This window comes from Sturnira hondurensis, unplaced genomic scaffold, assembly GCF_014824575.4.
Source record: "Sturnira hondurensis isolate 20B ecotype Veracruz unplaced genomic scaffold, ASM1482457v3 Scaffold0022017, whole genome shotgun sequence".
NCBI lineage: Eukaryota > Metazoa > Chordata > Mammalia > Chiroptera > Phyllostomidae > Sturnira > Sturnira hondurensis.
In genome coordinates, this window is record NW_028094648.1 from 8,767,807 (window position 1) to 8,782,579 (window position 14,773).

Below are 14,773 nucleotides of genomic sequence, written 5' to 3' on the forward strand. Positions count from 1 at the left end.
GTCTATGGACAGAGATTCAACATTCACTGTCTAGCAAATGAAAAATTTTCCTTGAGAAGCAGTCACAAAACTCCTGGAGGAGAACTATGTTTTTTGATCAATCTTTATATTAGTCATTGATATGAACTCTCTGTGAGTAGCTTAACTAATTTAGAATGAAATAGTGCAATCATTTAATGGTTCTGCATAACAAATGGACAGGAAGTTTGAGGGTGGTTGAAGGCGAGAGCACTAAACAGAAGACAGGAAGGCAAAGAAGACAGGGAAACTCAGAAAAACAGAAAGAATTTGGAGGTCAAGCTGAAGAGATGATCAGCGTAGACAGCCATTTGGCAAGAATAGCCAAAGGAAACTTTTTCTTTAGTAAATTTGAAGTACAATATGTGGTCCCACTATTGCACTGGTAATATTTCTGAGTGGCCATCAAACTCACAAGACACAATAGCATTTAATTAATCTAGCACTAAGTTTAGCCTTTTAGAAGGATCAGGGCAATAGAAAGAGTACGCACAGCCCTTCAGTTCCAGTGGAAGCCTGCCGGTTCTCCATGTGCATGGATGCTTGGGCCCCTCCTCATTTGCCTAGGGAGAGTGTATGATTGCTGGTCGTGAGACCATGGTGTCTGGTATTGCCATGTAGGCCTAAAGTTCAGGGCTTCCCAACCCATGTGCTGTCTCACAGATCAGAGGGTTCACAGAGTACAAAACACATGTCTGGCCCTGGTACCCAACATTCCAGATGTACCTCAACTTGGGACATATCTGAAGGACTGGTACTGGATGAAGGCAAAGCTAAAATCCTCTCAGACAGGTAAGTCTAGGTTTGGGAGAAAAACAGTCCAGGCCTGCCACTGACCCTTTGCTCACATACATAAAGTACACAAATCATGTGTATATAGCTTAATTTTCACAAAGTGAGTATGTCTTTATAACTACCACTAGATCAAGAAATGCAACATTCCAGAACTTCACAATCCATTCTCATTCCCTATTCAAGTTGTTAACTCAATAGCAATCAATATTCTGATTTCCAACACCATGGATTAGTATGGGCTATTTTTGAAATGTCTGTAAATGGTATTGTCTTTTGTGTCTGGCTTCCTTCACTTAATGCTTGCTTGATACATTCATGTTGTCTGTAGTTAGTTATATTCTATTCATTCTCATCTATGTGTAGTCTTCTACTATATAATTATACTATAGATTATCTATTCTACTCTTGATGGATATTTAAAAATTACTGTTATTCTATTACAGTTGTCCCAATCTTTTCTTCTTTGCCCTCCTCCACCCATTCCACCCCTGACCCCACTCCCACAGTCCATCTCCACACCATTGTCTATGTCCATGGGTCATTCATACATGTTGTTTGACTAGTCCCTTCCCCTTCTTTCCACCACTCCCTCCCTCATCCCTCCCTCCTGGCAGCTGTCAGTCTGTTCCCTGTTTGCACATCTCTGGTTTTGTTTTGCTCATTAGTTTATTTTGTTCATTAGATTCCTCATATAGGTGAGATCATATGGCATTTGTCTTTTACCAATTGGCTTATTTCACCTAGCATAATAGTCCCCAGTTCCAACCATGCTGTCACAAAAGGTAGGAATTCCTTCTTTCTTTCTGCTGCATAGTATTCCATTGTATAAATGTACAATATATTTATATTATTATTTTAAAGATTTTATTTATTTATTTTTAAAGAGAAGGGAAGGGAAGGGAAGGAGAAAGAGAGGGAGAAAAATATCAATGTGTGGTTGCCTCTTGCATGCCTCCTACTGGAGACCTGGCCAACAACCCAGGCATGTGCCCTGACTGGGAATTGAACTGGCAACCCTTTGGTTTGCAGGCTGGCACTCAATCCACTGAGCCACACCAGCCAGGGCCACAGTTTTTTAATCCCTTCATCTACTGATGGGCATCTAGGCTGTCTCTACCCCTTGGTTATTATAAATAGCGTTGCTATAAACATAAGGGTACTTAAGTTGTTTTGAACTGTTGATTCTGGATTCTTAGGGTGGAAGAAGAAGATATCCCCAGCAGTGGAATCACTGAGTCAAAAGGCAGTTTCATTTTTTATTTTCTTTTAGGAAATTCCATACTGTTTTCCACAGTGGCTGCACCAGTCTGTATTACCATCAACAGTGCACTAGGGTTCGTTTCCTCCACATCCTTGCCAGCACTCATTGTTAGTTGACTTATAATAATGGTCATTCTGACAGGTGTGAGGTGACATCTCATTGTGGTTTTAATTTCCATCTCTCTGATGGCTAGTGATGTTAGCATCTTTTTGTATGTCTATAGGCCTCTGTGTGTCCTCCTTGGAGAAGTGTCTATTTGGGTCCTTTGCCCATTTTTTAATTGAATTGTTTGCCTTTCTGGTGTTGAATCATATGAGTTCTTTGTATATTTTGGAGATCAAACCCTTGTCCAATGTATCATTGGCAAATATGTTTTCTCACATGGTAGGTTTCCTTTTCATCTTACTAATGTTTTCTTTAGCTGCGTAGAAGCTTTTTAATGTGATGCAGTCCCATTTGTTTATTTTTTCCTTTATTTCTTTTGTCTTAGGAGATATATTGGAAAAATATTGTTATATGGGATATCTGGTATTCTACTGCTTATGTTTTCTTCTAGCTTTTACAGTATCACAAATTATATTTAAGTCTTTTGTCTATTTTGAGTTTATTCTGATGTATGGTGTTAGTTGGTGATCTAGTTTCATTTTTTTTGCTTGTACCAGTCCAGTTCTCCCAATACCCTTTATTGAAGAGGCTATTTTTACTCCATTCCATGCCTGTATCCTCTTTGTCAAATATTATTTAACCATAGAGACATGGGTTTATTTCTGGGCTCTCTATTCTGTTCCATTGATTTATTTTTTCTGTTCTTATGCTGGTATCAGACTGTTTTGATTATAGTGGCCTTGTAGTATAGTTTGATATCAGGTATTGTGTTCCCTCCTACTTTGTTTTTCTTTCTCAAGATTGCTGAGGCTATCTGGCGTCTTTTTTGATTCCATATAAATTTTTGAAATATTTGTTCTAGGCCTGTGAAATATGTCATTGGTGTTTTAATAGGAATTGCATTGAATCTGTAGGTTGCTTTGGGTAGTATGAACATTTTAATGATGTTAATTCTTCTAATGCATGAACATGGTATATGCTTCCATTTATTTGTATCTTCCTCAATTTGTTTCTGTTGCTTGTTCAGTTGTGCTGCAATATAATCTCTATCCCCTCGTCTTTGTTGCCAACATAGGAATATGCTATGTGTACAACCTAAAATAAATAATATTTGAGAAGATTAAAATGACTTGGGGTGATAAAAGGAAAATATTAGAAATGTAATGCTGAGCAGAGAAGGGAGATTTGACAGAATCAAGAACTTGAATCTGGATAAATTATAAAAGATGTGGGTTTTCCATCATATGTGGGATGGACACATTCACATACACATATACGCAGCCATTTGTATCTTTCATTTCTATCCAAGGAGTGGGGGGTCTTGTTAAATGGAAGGCCTGATTTGATGAGATATTGATAGGTTTATCCAAACATGGCTAGGGGTTGGCATTGGAGTTAGGTGCCTTACTTGATATAAAAGGAAAATAGAGAAGGGTGTGGGCAGGAAAGAAGCAGAGAAAATAGCAGGAGGGAAGACATTGCCTATGGCAGTAAAATTCTTGAGGAAGCAGGAATGTCTGTCATCTTATGCTGTCTCTGAGGTCCTAGCACACCCCGTTACCTCCAGCTACCCAGTGAAGTCAACTTGGCTCATAAATCCAGATTTGAATGGATTTTGTTGTAAGTGTATGGTGTGGGTTTTACATCTGGTTTACACGGCGCAGGGCAAAGACCATAGAAAACATACAGAAGGTTGGGAGGCAGAAAAAGCACATAAGCCCTCTGAGAATCTGTCTAAATCTTGGAGAAAGGTTCAGTTACGTGTCAGTTGTGCAGTTGCTACACTGGGGATGGGGTGGAGGTCATTCCAGCCAACTGAACTTGATTTTTAGGATAGAAAGAACCTCAGTTAACATCAGGATTACAGATACTCAACTGCCCAGCAACCTGGATAACTTAGAGAATCAAGTTTATGTTTGTGTGATAGCTGCATTAGTGAAAAAAGCCAAACATAAATGAGATGCATAAGAGAATGTATAGCAGAAGAACATCAGCTGACAATACAAGGAAGCAAGAAAACCATAGATCAGAACTAGGGTGGAGAGCCATGTCCCTGAGCTATGCCCTTTAGAACATCTTCTTCATCCTGACTCTAGTTTTTCTAGATCTAAGAGATCTCCCTATAGTTCCTGGTTTCTCAGTCTCTGCACTAGTGACATTTTGGGTCTAATAGTTATTTGTTGTGGAAGGATGTGCTGTGCATTGTAGGATATTTAGCAGCATCCTTGGCCTCCATTCATTTGATATAACAGCACACCCCCTCCCTCCAGTGGTGACAACCAAAAATGTCTCTAGAACATTGGCAAGTGTCCCTTCTTGGGCAAAATCATCATTGGCTGAAAACCACTGATCTAGTTACAAAAAGTTCTGGACCTGGGATCTAAGAGATCCATGAAGCTGAATGAAAACAAAAACAAAAACACATCTTTATTTTTACTAACCTTTAACTAAAATTTAGCATTTCCTGTGATTTTAAATGTAGGCAAAACCAAGAAACAGTGCCTATACTAGCAGTTTTTGTGACTTTGTCATAATGGGAGAAACTGTTATTTTTATGTGCTATGAGAGGTCTTTCAGCTTCCTTCAGAGAGAATTTGCATTCATCACTATTTCCAAGTCATGCTTCTTTAAAGACTGCCACTTTAACGCAGTAAAAAAAGATGTATTAGTCAGGCACAATTATTAAGATTAAATACTATGGAAACCAGTATAATTGATTACCTTGTTAGTTCTGTGCATTTTTAGTTTATGCATTTAAAAACTTTATTCCAAGAAAGGGTATTTATTAATGCCTCACCAGACTTCCAAAGGGATAACCTCTGTATTGAACAAAGTTTCTGAGTCTGGAAAAGTCTCTGCTGGGCCACTCACAATATAAGGTATTGATTAGCAGCTTATCGATACCTCAAGGGAAACCCCAGAAGGTTTCATCATGGCCAGTCATGTGGGCTGTTCTCCAGTGTGCGGGTCCATCCAGGCCCTTCGCATGCTCCGAGCCATCTCCCTCCCTACTCCCTATTGTCAGGGCTGGCCCTTGGTTCTGCTTTACATGTCCTCCTTGTCACGTGCCCTTGTGCCCCTATAGTGAGACACAGGGTGTGATGAGTGGAATCTCAACTGCCCCCATGTTTGGCAGCAGATAGAGAGACTGGATACTAATCGGACCCTCTTGCCTGGAGTCCAACTCCAAATGAGTGTTTTTCAGCCTCTTTTCCTCCAGAGCTCCCACACCTGGCTAGTTGGAGGGAAAGAGAATATAAGAATCAAATCTTGCTGGAGGCCAGGGTGGCTCCATTCCACTTCCAAACAGGGAGGCAAGAACAAACAAACAAACAAAACCAATTCAGACTGTCATTTTGACTGTTGCCACTGGGAAGGGGCAGTGCTACTGGCATCTAGTAGGTGGAGGCTAGTAATACTGTTAAATGTTCTACAATGCACAGCACATCTCCCACAACAAAGGATTATCCAGCCTAAAATGTCAATAGTGATGAAATGAATAGGGCGTTATTGACCGACTTTGAAGCCCAGGGTTGGAGAAATTCACCACAATATCCTAATTCCAGCCCCATGTCATGGTCCTCAGGCGGCCTCCGCTTCCTTCTCTCCCTACTCTCAGGTGAAAGTACCTGTTTAAGCCCAGCCTCACCTCGACACACTGTATGGTCCAGAGGGAGAAAATATCTCTGTCCCAGCATTTCCACCAGCCCCACATTCTCTCACTGGATCGGACCCACGTGCCACCTCCTTCTGCATAAGTACACGGTTGTCTTGCTTAGCACCTCCAGGTCTTTGCTCAGATGTCACTTCTTTGTGAGAGATTTCTCTGATCACCCTGTTTAAAATGGTGCCCTCGCCATGAACATTCTGTCTCCCTTTTCTGTATAACTCTGCTCTTAACACTATGTAACAAATTGTATATTTCTACTATTTATTTGGTCTATCGTCTGTCCCTTTTGTCCAGCAACTGTAAACATGTGTGAGCTCAGGTGTTTTTGTCTGGTTTGTTCACTGCTGCATTGCTAGGTCCTAGAACAGAGCTTGACACAGAGGTAAGTGAAATTATTGTTCATAAATACCCAATGCAATGAAAGTAGTGTGTTTATCCAGAAGTTCCTTTTTCCAGAGATGGTTGTTCAGTTGGTAAACAGTGCTTCTGTTGGCATTCTGGAGAACCCGTTGTGTTCCCATGTGATGGTGGACCATTTTTCCTTTGGTTCTGGTGTATAACTTCAGGTAGTTTTCAGTCCTTCTTTTTGGTAGAGGTTGTAATTTTTCTAGAACAATTTGACCTACACATAATTTCCTATATGTCCCTTTACCTATTTACATAGATAGAGAAAAACACATTATATTAGGGATTGACATCAGATTGATAGAAAAACTAGATACCTGAATAAATCTATAGAGAAATACAGGTCCATATAGATAGGTAGCTATTTAATAGAGAGAGTAGATTATCCTTGTACCTACAGCAAGGACGAACATTTCCTCACACTTCTGCTGGTTGTATGTCAACCTGCAGCTACTTCATTTTGGTTTTAACCATCCTGTTTCCCTCCTGATCTTCTACTTGCTGGGAGGGCTGGAACAACTCAGTTTAAGGCAGTCTCCTCACTTAGGTCCAGTGCAGAACGAAAATATTTTCCATAGGTGAAGTGGATAGTCTCTCAAGTGTTTGTTTTCCCTCTCTCTCTTTCTGCCAAACTGGCACGTGGGTATAGAAGGGAGAGGGGTGGCTTCATCCAGAGGTGATATTCAAAACATCTAACAGCTGATTTGGCACAGACACAGACCAGTCAGAACGGGTGTTGACTCCCGATGCAGGCTGTGACTATCAGCCCTGGCAAGGTGACCTTCAGGTGGTGACGTGAATGGAGGGCTGTTTGGATTAGAGAAGTGTCCCCTGGCAGCTCTGGTCATTTCAACATTTCTTGCCAGCCTGGTTGCTGCTTGACCTGCTGGCATTTGCGCACTAAGTTGGTGGCTGTGTGGGCTGGTCTCTCCTGATTTGGCCAGGACACAGAGGCCCTTCCCGGCTGATGTGATCTTGTCCCAGCTCCTGCTGGCTCTGTAAGACCCCTTAGGCTCTTCCATTTGCCCCTTAGCCTCCCAGGCTGGGGTAGTAGCAGAGGCTGCAGGTCACTCTGCCCCTTGAATCATGGGCATCACATCAGTGCTTCTGGCTCTCCATTCAGCTTCTTTCTGAGTCCCATCTTAAGCACATTTGGGAACTCCTGGGTCTTGTCCGTACCACGTGGGGACTGAGAATAGCCGAGAAAGTTAAAGCTCTGGAGCTCCACACTTCTGTCTGCCCCTACTCCTCACTACTCTGCTTGCTCATGCCATGATGCAGAGTTTATCTTACCATGACGACTTTCCAGATGAGGGCAGCAACTGCTTGTGAGTTAACTCCCTCCAGGGGTCTGAAATACAAATCAGAGCAACCCCTCCCCTTGGCCATTGGTAGTACCCTCCACCTGGTCCTCCTGTCTCAGTAGTACTTTCAATCCATCTGATACCACTGTCCCACTTCCCACAAATCACTGGGCCACAGGATGCTAGCTTTTCCTTTCCTTTTCCTTGCCCGGTCCTCACACATTGGAGTAATCCGAGACCTTTTGAAAAATACTATTGTCCAGGCCCCACCTTTTTGCCCCTCTTCCCATCTGCTTTAACTGCTCTGAGGGGGACCCAGGCATTGGGGGTTTTGAAACAAATTACCCCGAGTGATTCTCACCCAGAGCTGAGAAGATCTGTTCTAGGTCGGTGGTTGTCAAACTTCACTGCTTCTCAGAATCATCTAGGGAGCTTTCCAGAATCCCGATGTCAAGGCTGCACCCCAGTCCACTTGAATGGGAATATCTAGGGCACTAATTTTTAGGGCTCCCTGGGCTATTATGATGACTGCCAAATAGGAGAAGCAGTGTTCTTCTGGGCTGGTTCTTTCAAACTTTGATATACATACAGTTGCTTGTGGACTTTGTTAAAATATAGGTTCTGATTCAGTATGTCCATGTTGAGAGCTCAGATTCTGCATTTCTAACAAACTTCCAGTTGATGTCAAAGGTGCAGGTCCCAGAAGACATTTATTGGGTTGGTCAAAAATTTCATTTGCTTTCTTCTGTAAGATGGCACTTAGTTTTCTTTAACTTCATTTGAAACAATTGTTGTCATATTGTGACAATTGTCATATCAGCATGCATTAAAAACAAACATCAAAATTGGTGAATTTTTATGTACCTATGTTAACATCAAAGATGAAAGAAAATATGCAACATTTTTTTGCATATTATGCTTTATTATTTCAAGAGAGGTAAAACACAACTGCAACACACAAAAAAGATTTGTGCAGTGTATGGATAAGGTGCTGTGACTGATTGAATGTGTCACAAGTGGTTTGCGAAATTTCATGCTGAAGTTGTCTTGCTGGATGATGCTCCACAGTGGGGTAGACCGATTGAAATTGATAGTGATCAAACTGAGACATCACTTGAGAACAATCAATGTTATACCACACGGGAAATAGCCAACATGCTCAAACTACCCAACTCAATAAAGTTATTTGTGAAAATGAAAAATGTGTCTTTTTATTTTATGAAAAAAAACTAAATGGACTTTTTGGCCAACCTAATACATCCACTTCCCACCCGCAAGGCTTACCAGATTCAGAGACGGGAATTGGCTTATGGGCTGGTGACGGCAGTGAAACGCGGTGCAAAATGGGGGTCCTCAAAAATACTCCCACAGCCCATGGTTAGGGGGTTGGGGAAGGGGTAGCAGTCAGGTGGTTTGAAAGGGTGTAGAAGGGCTGCCTGTCAGCCATGAGGTCAGTAGCGAGTAGAAGCCATGCTGGCCAGGAGTCACAATTCCACCATGCAGCCCGGGGGTAGTGAGGAAGGAGCCATGAGGGAAGGGGATTCAGCCACAAGGTCTGAGAGAGGAAGCGGCAAGCAGCTCGGCAGTTTGTAGTGAAGGGGTCTGCCATGAGGGCTGGTGTGTAAGGCGGAAGCCATGGCAGCTAGGAGCCAGGAACATGCCGTGCAGCCTGGGGTGGTGAGAAAGGCAGCCATGTGGGCTGAGGAAAGGGTGTAAGGACAGAGCTGAGGGAGCTCTGTGGGAACCTGCCTAACCAGGCACGGATTCAAGGGAGATACTTTGGAACTGAACCGTGACCAAGAATGTAGACTTCTGCTTCTCTGAAGGACATACAGACAAGTCATTCTCTTGGGACGTGTGCCTCCCTGGACTCCACCATGATCCTGTGGAACACGGCATATGCTTCCCTGAACAAGTACATGGAGGCTGAGGACAACGCACCCCCGATTCTGAAGGGGAGAGTGGCTGTGAGAGGATGGCGACTCTGAATCCCGCAGTGTGCCTTCCAGAGGGGATGGAGGCCTGTTTCTGCAGCCGACTTGAGAACAGACCAGGATATGGGGAAGTTTTGGTTGTGTTTCTGGTTTGTAGCCTGATGGGGAGCAACAGAAGTGCTGGGTCTCGTGGGAGCACAGGGCTCTGTGCACGAGTGCTCCCGGTCACCCCCACTCCCTGCCCCCTGCCCTGAGGTTGGAATCCTGTAAATAAAATCCTCCTTCCTTCAACACTAGTTGTTGGGCCATGAATGGAGGTGACACGGGGATGAGCCCCAGTTTGTTCAGTTACATGTGTTAGAGATGTTATACCGATTATGTAAGGCATAGTTAGGTACTGTGGTCTTATTTAGGTAAGATTTAGGTCTCTATTAGGTACTGTGGCCTTATTGTCCCAAAGTCCATTACTATCCTTCATTCGTCCTGTCACGAAAGGTTAAAATATTCAATTTTCTAGGCTCTGTTGCAGCAAGCACACCCCCATGAGCACATTCACGTAATGAAATGCATCCAGAAGCTCCTGAAAAGAGCTTCCCTTCCCGAATTAAAAAGCCAAGTCTCACCAGAAGGAAAACTTTTTTGCCTCTTCCTGCTTTGGAACACAGCTTTGAGATGTGAAGTTGGAGTGCCCACCTGTGACTCAGAGGAAACAGGCGTGAAGAGGAAGGATCATAGATAGTTTGCCAGATAAAAATATAGGGTGTGCAGTTCAATATAAATTTCTGATAGATAACAATTAATTTTTTAGTGTAAGTGTTATGGTCACCTCTCCTGTTGGGGCCATCCCCAGAAGTGGATGGACTTTCCCGGAAAGTGGATGGACTTTTGGTCCTGGCGTAGAGACTGTTGACATCACATATGTACCTAGAGGGTATGAGAGATTTGTGACTCACCTCTAGAGTTTCTGAGGATATCCGGGAAGGCTGCCCAGAAAATCCAAAAAAAGCTTTGAGAGAGCAAGGTGGGGTGACTGCTTTGAGGTTTTTGTGGTGATGAAGGGTGGGGCTGTGCTGGGGGGGCGGCTGCAGCTCTCTCAAAGGTTTGAACTTACAACTGGTACCAAGGACAGGAGCACCTGGCCTTTCTGATCAGCTTGCTCAGCTTGGGGGAAGAAGGGAAAGGGGGAGTGTTGGGGCTTGAAAGCTGTCAGCAAACATCAAAAACGGAGTCAGTGTGTTCCAAATATTCCATGGGACATACTTCTGCTAAGTTTATTTGTCTGAAATTCAAATTTAACTGGGTGTCTTGAGTTTTCAACCTTGCTGTTAAAACTGGCAATCCTCTCTACAGAGCAGGAAAAAGAGTGAGCCTGGATCTGTTGAGCCACCACACCAGCCCCAAACCGCCCACTTCCAACCTTCTTGCTGTCTGAGACAAAAGAGGCCCTATCTCTTTAAGCCACTGTGAGTCAAATGTTTTATCACCTGAGGCCACGCCCATTCCCAAATGACAGACACATCTCTGCTGACTCTCCTGTTGGCAACTTTTGTCCTCAACACAGATTACATACTTTTTTCCCAAGGTTGCCGTAATCTACCCAATTGACTGAAAACAACCGTAACCACGAAATGTGTGCATGTTATATTTCAGCAGGGTTTTTTTCTTTATTTTTTTCTTTTATTTTTTAAGATTTTTAATTTAATTATTGTTAAAGTACAGTTTTCTGTCTTTTACTCCCATCCCAGCCCCCCCAGTGCTCACCACCTCCCTCCCATTTCCACCCCCCTTAGTTGTTGTCCATGTGTCCTTTATACTTATTCCTGTAAATCCTTCCTTTTTCCCCCTGAAATTCCCTTCCCTCTCCCCTCTAGTCACTGTCCCCCTGTTCTCTGTTTCAGTGTCTTTGTTTTTATTTTGCTTGCTTGTTTTGTTGCTAGCTTCCTGTTAAAGGTGAGATAACATGGTATTTGTCTTTCACCACCTGGCTTATTTCACTCAGCATAATGCTTTCCAGTTCCATCCATGCTGTTGCAAAGGGTAGTAGCTCCTTCTTTCTTTCTGCTGCATAGAATTCCATTGTGTATATGCACCATAATTTTTTGGTCCATTCATTTACTGACGGGCACCTAGGTTGCTTCCAGCTCTTGGCTGTTGTAAATTGTGCTGCTATGAACATTGGGGTGCATAGGTTCTTTTGGATTGGTATTTTAGGATTCTTAGGATATAATCCCAGCAGTTGCATTGCTGGGTCAAAAGGCACGTTCATTTTTAGTTTTCTTAGAAAAATTCCATACTGTTTTCCATAGTGGTTGTACCAGTCTGCAATCCCACCAACAATGGATTAGGGTCCCCTTTTCTCCACAACCTCTCCAACACTTGTTGTTTGTTGCTTTGTTTATGATAGCCATTCTCACCAGTGTAAAGTGGTATCTCATTGTGGTTTTATTTTTTATTTTTTTTAAAGATTTTATTTATTTATCTTTAGAGGGGAAGGGAAGGAGAGAGGGAGAGAACCATCAATGTATGGTTGCCTCTGCTGGGGACACACAATGTATCGTGTGTCCCCTGCCAGGAACTGGCCTGCAACCCAGGCATGTGCCCTGACTGAGAATCAAACTGCGATGATCTGGTTCACAGGCCCGCGCTCAATCCACTGAGCTACACCAGCCAGGGCTTTCTTTGTGGTTTTAATTTGCATCTCTCTGATAGCTAGTGATATTGAGCATCTTTTCATGTATCTCTGTATCCTCTGCATGTCCTCCCCAGAGAAACGCCTGTTCAAGTCCTTTGCCCACTTTTTAATTGGGTTGCTTGTCTTCTCGGAGTGGAGTCAATATTTCAGCAGTGTTTTTTTTTAAAACAACATTGAAGTTAGGATGTGACTTATAAACAGGTGGGGTCTTGGATAGAGCTGTGGTTCTCAACCCTGGCTGCATATTAGAATCATCTGGGGAGCTTCCAACAAATAGTTGCCTGTATCCACCCTTCAGCTATTTAACTGGTCCAGGGTGGGCCTAGGCCTGGTAATTTCAAGAAACCTCCTTAGGTGAAGGTCATGTGCAGCCAGGGCCAAAAATCATTGCACTAGATAAAATCCTTTATGTGTCCATAGATATGGTTCTCTGGTCTAGGCTCCTTGTGAAGTTTATTAAAAGGTGGAACAAAGGGAGATTGATGGTCCCTCAGTGCCTGATGACTAACAGGTTTCCCTTGCTAACTTACCATGTGCTTTACTAGCCTGCCTGCCATTTCGCTATTTCAGCACCCGAATGGCCATGGAAGCAAAGGTAGGGAGAGCAGAGGAAATACAGTGCCTTTTTACAAAGCACCAGGAACCTGGAGGCAGGGAACTTGCAACTAGCACTTGAGTTTAGTACTAGCAGGTAGGTGTCTGGAGGAGATATTAAAGGTGCCCTGAAACTGGTAAGATTTCCTCTGGTATCTTGTGGGGTGGGGATGCGAAGGCACACTGCATGCCTTGGCTTGTTATTTTCTGGCATCCGCTACTTGAATGGGGGCAATGAAAGTTGGTGAGTGGACTTCTGACTTTGAAGTAAGCTCATTTTCCTGTCTGCTTGATAACAAAATTGAACGTGTTTCTGCTCAGCGACATAGATCTTGGCCTTTATGTCTCATTCACGATTCTGAAGTTGTGGCCTTTTGGGGACCATGGACATGTGGATGGGTGTGGTGGAAGTGGTCACCTTCACTCCGTTGGTCCGTAACTTGTGCTGACGTTGTTTGAGCAGATCCCTCGCTCCTGTGGTGGGCACCTGCTTCACCCGGCCCCAGCTGCTCCACACTGTGCAGCTACACAAATAATACAACCTCGACCTTGTTGGACCAGTTCCTCCACACTTTTATTTTTCTTTTTGCTATGGGCTAATCTTCAATCAGTAGGCACCTCCCCATAAGATGTGGAGTTGATGTGTGTAATCTGAACTGCATCGAATTCCTCAAGTCCTTTTGATTCTAGACCAGTTTGGTTTGCACAGTAGCTGTTGGGCCTCCTTTCTGCCCAGATAAACTTGACCCGGTGGCTGCCATTCCCTTTGCCGAGGAGTCTGTCTGTCTGTCTCTGTGCTTGCTGAAAAGACTGCCTCACAGCATTACTTATGTTTACACCCTGCGATCCTGGAAATAGACTTTCAAAACTGGTAGAAAGCTTTGCTCTTTTTTCTGTGCATGCAAGATTATTTAGAAGGAATTTAGTTCAAGGGAGGGAACCAGGGTAAATAAAACTCAATTCTACCCATAAGAATTCACTTTCTGTCTGTTTTCACCAAGAATGGTCCATTGACACAGCCTTACATTTCCTTGAGTTAAGGAGAAGAGAGATCGCTCTCATTCAAATATGTTTTCTTTAAAACTCTTCTGGTAATGTGCTGAAATGTTAACAGTGAAAACAAAGGCAAACTCTGATTGAGAGACAGGGAGACCTGAGCCTGGGGCTGTTTTGCTCATTCCTGGTCTCTGAAACAACCTGTTTCCCTGGGGTTAGGCTACGAGATATCCTTGAGTTTATTTTCTGGATGTTTGTTAGGCACAATTAACTCAAGGAGAAGCCACATATCATTACCCAGGAGTTATTCTAGGGGAGAGCCAGAGGTTGCCGCTGTAGAAACGAAACAATCAGAGCCCCGTGTTTGGTTTCTCTGGTCGGCGAGTGCCTGTGGAAGGCATTCACAAAACAGTCTACAGGCTTTGGGGCCGGGCTGAGTTGTGTGCAGTTCACCGGAGGTCGGGAGTTGCTGGCTGAGTCACAGAAGGCAGAAAGTAGGAGGGGATTGTGAGAACATGGTACTCAGCATGGCTTTTTTCTCTCCAATACCAACCTTGTCCGTCTGCTTCCATCCCCCATCCAGTAGTTGCTGGGGCTACACAGGACTGGGTGGGAGGGAGGCCCACGTGGTCTCATGAGTAAAAACTGGTGTGAGGCCTTGTCTTCCAAGGGCTAGATAAACTCCCGAGGCTGGCAGGGCTTGGCCTGTGGATTCCTCCTCACTCTTGGCCCTGGCCACAAGGACATTCTACGTATAAAAACTGAAATGCTTTCTAACTCAAAGGTTTTCTCCTACATTAACCGCATTTATAGAGATTCAGTTGTCCCTCAAGAAGAAAGGATTTCATGATTTGTAACCGAAGTAGGAAAAGGGTGGCCCAGGTAGTCTGTTCTCTCAAAAGGCCTTTTTAAATTTTCTTTTGTTTATTTTGCAATCAATTGAGGCTTTCAGTTATGGAAGATATGTGGCTCGTTGTTATAAAATTGAAGACTCTTTGT